The sequence below is a fragment of the Ixodes scapularis genome, unplaced genomic scaffold (assembly GCF_016920785.2).
Source record: "Ixodes scapularis isolate PalLabHiFi unplaced genomic scaffold, ASM1692078v2 ptg000303l_1___fragment_1__unscaffolded, whole genome shotgun sequence".
In the NCBI taxonomy this organism is placed as follows: Eukaryota; Metazoa; Arthropoda; class Arachnida; order Ixodida; family Ixodidae; genus Ixodes; species Ixodes scapularis.
Window position 1 is genome coordinate 772,415 of NW_024609955.1, and position 3,684 is coordinate 776,098.

A 3,684-nucleotide genomic window follows, 5' to 3' on the forward strand; every position below is an offset into this window, starting at 1 on the left:
TTGTCGAACGGTTTATTTTATCTACAAATTTGTGTCTGTTTAACGAAAAGAAACCCACAAACTCATTTACATCAATTGACCTCTCTATAAGTGAACCTATTTTATTTTCACTCTTTTCGTGGCAGGTTACAGATAATCCTTTAGGTAGTGACCACATGCCGATTGTTTTAAGACGAAATAACCCAGGTGTACCCTCCCCAGCCGAACTCCCCGCTGGAAATTTGAGAAGGCAAACTAGTCACAATTCAGTGAATTCTCACTGCTGGCATGCACATCTCTTGACAAGCTTTCAATGGATGCAGTGAACGAATACTTAACGAATTGTATCCTTCAGGCAGCCATAATGGCAATCCCCATGACCTCGGGACGCCTCCCGCGCCGTCCCAAGCCTTGGTGGAACGAAGAATGCTCAGAATCACGAAAAAAACAAAACAAGGCATGGAGCATATTTCGACGGTATCCGACATCGAGCAATCATCTTCACTTTAAGCAAATGAAGGCCCGTGCACGGTACATTCGCCGGCAATCAAAAAGAACAAGTTTCCAAGGGTATGCGACATCAATAAATAGCCACACATCCCCGAAAGAGGTCTGGGACCGAATTAACAAAATCAATGGATGTTATACTGCTTTCACCATCCCCCTGTTATCCTGCAACGGAACCTGTCCAGAAAGTCTAGAGGAACAAGCTGATATTCTCGGGGAACATTTCGAGTTTGTTTCAAGTTCCAGGCACTATTCACCATCATTTCTTCGGCTAAAACAACGGGAAGAAGCCAGGACCATAAAGGCACCTGGCAGTGCACGGGAGCCGTACAATAGATTCTTCACCCTTATTGAACTAAAGATGGTCCTTCATAACGTCAAACCCTCGGCAACTGGTCCTGACGGTATCCACTACTTCATGTTGAATCATCTCCACCCGTCTACACTTGATTTGGTTTTATACCTTTTCAACAGAATATGGGAGGAGGGACGTTTTCCATCAGCTTGGAGAACGGCTACAATTATCCCTCTACTTAAACCTGGAAAAAACTCGGATGCTGCTACTAGTTACAGGCCAATCGCATTGACGAGCTGCTTCTGTAAAACCCTCGAAAAAATTATTAATAGACGACTGATGCAGCACTTGGAAAAACATTGCATCCTGGATAAATACCAGTGCGGTTTCCGCTCATTCCGCTCAACACAGGATCAGTTGGTTCGATTGGAGACAACTGTTCGAGAGGCCTTTGTCAATAGACAGTACTGCCTCTCTGTGTTCTTCGATCTCGAGAAAGCATGCGATACTGCCTGGCGGCATGGAATTTTGAGGGACTTGATTGACATTGGTATCCAGGGCCGCATGTTCTTTGCCATTGAAAGCTATTTAGGTAGACGCACCTTCCGAGTAAGGCTGGGGTCTGTACACTCACGATGGTTCGTACAGGAAAACGGTATTCCACAGGGCGGTGTCCTAAGTGCTACTCTGTTTGCTATAAAAATCAATTCTATCGCGCGTGTCATACCACCATCGGTCCACTATTCGCTATATGTAGATGACCTCCAGATCGCTGTTTCCTCATGTAACCTTGCAATCTGTGAACGGCGTGTTCAACTGACTATTAATAATGTGACAAGGTGGGCTGACAATAACGGATTTAAGTTCTCCACGGAGAAGACTGCTTGTGTTTGTTTTTCACGAAAACTTGGTGTGATGCCGACGCCTTCGTTGACCATATACAGTGCACCAGTTCAGATAAAAACTGAGTATAAGTTTCTAGGGCTTATATTCGACTCCAAGCTCTCTTTCAGCCAGCATATCAAAACTCTAAAACAAAAATGCCATAAATCCCTTAATATTTTAAGAGTTCTCTACCACATGACTTGGGGCTCCGATCGACTGTGCCTTCTAAGAATCTATAGGTCGATTGTGCGGTCACGCCTAGATTATGGATGTTTGGTGTATGGATCAGCGAGTGCATCAACACTGAAAATGTTGGATCCAATCCATCATGCAGGGATCAGACTTGCCACTGGTGCATTTCGTACATCCCCTGTGCTGAGCCTCTATGCCGAAGCTAATGAAATGTCTCTAGAGAAAAGGCGAGATGTCCTAGGTCTAATGTATTCGCTTAGGATACGGTCGGTAGTACAACATCCGTGTCGGGAACTAGTCGAGGGAACACGTTTTGAACGAACCTTCCAAAGCAAGCCCGCTGTTAAGCCTCCCTTTTCTTTGCGGAACAAGACTGCGGCCGCATCAGCTAACCTTCAGACAAACCCACCTGTTGCTCAGCTTTTGGGAACAGTGGCACCATGGGAACATGGTCTGCTCATCACAGACTTGTCACTTACTGAGTACACTAAAAAAAATACCCCACCAGAAGTTTTAAAACAGGAATTCTTTGAGCTACAAAATACATATAAAGACTACACCAGCTTTTATACTGACGGCACAAAAACCGATTCCTGTGTCGGATGTTCCGTGATTGGACCATCACTTAAATGTGTGCGGAGGATTAATTCCAGTGCAACTATCTTGACTGCCGAGTTATACGGTTTACTATTGGCCACAGACTATATTATCAAAAATAGGCATACATACTCTGTAGTTTACACTGATTCACTAAGTGCTCTGAGAGCGCTCAGATCCCTTGAGATAGCGAAAAACCCTATAATAACTCAGCTACAACATAAAGTGGTTGCTGCGGCTAGGGACAACAAATTGCAGATAGTCTTTTGCTGGGTGCCTAGTCACGCGGGTATTCCCGGCAATGAAGCTGCTGATCGTGCCGCTTCCACATGTGCTACAAGGAAGGTTGATCTTGACGACATACCCTACCAAGACTACAAAGCGACTGTAAAGAAAAGTATCAAGTGTAAATGGCAAGAGGAATGGTCCCGCGAAACCAACAACAAACTTCATGTTGTGAAGCCGATGCTACAGGAGTGGGCGAGTGCCCGTCATAGGGACCGTTTTTTCGAGGTAATCCTTTGTCGGCTAAGAATTGGCCACACACATCTAACACATGGGTATCTGCTTCGTCGAGAGGATCCACCTGCATGCGAACACTGCTCAAAACCATTAACAGTAGTTCATATCCTTCTTGAGTGCCCCGCATATCACAGATACCGCCAATTCTACTTTGCCCAGTTTTATTCAGCACAGATGCCTTTACACCTTGCTCTTTTGCTTGGAGATGAACCTTTTATAAATCATACAAATGTTTTTAAATTCCTAGAAAGCACTGGACTTTTACATCGACTTTAAACTTGCTTTGCAATTTTAAATTTTTCATCCACATTATTTATATACAGATTCATGCACATCATTTTATTCTATCACTGGCCACTAGAGCCCTCTTTCCTCTCTAGAAACCATTTATGAAATAGTCACGGACTTTGGCGCTCTATAGCCTTAGATGCTTTTGCGCCAATAAAACTCAATCAATCACTCAATCAACCCCGATGACAATTTAGGCCTAGCAACGAGTACGGAAGACCGCACAGACGGCGATAGCCGGCGAGTACGGCACCGAACGAGTTCACTCGTTTTCCAGTCGATAGCCTTTGGGTGTACGCACTAACTCTTGCTACATATGCTGGATAACTACACTATACAGGATTAAAACAAAATCAGCTTACCTCCTATCTTTAGACGGCTAGCGCAACAGGGGTAGGTGCCGCTCGGCCTGCGTACTC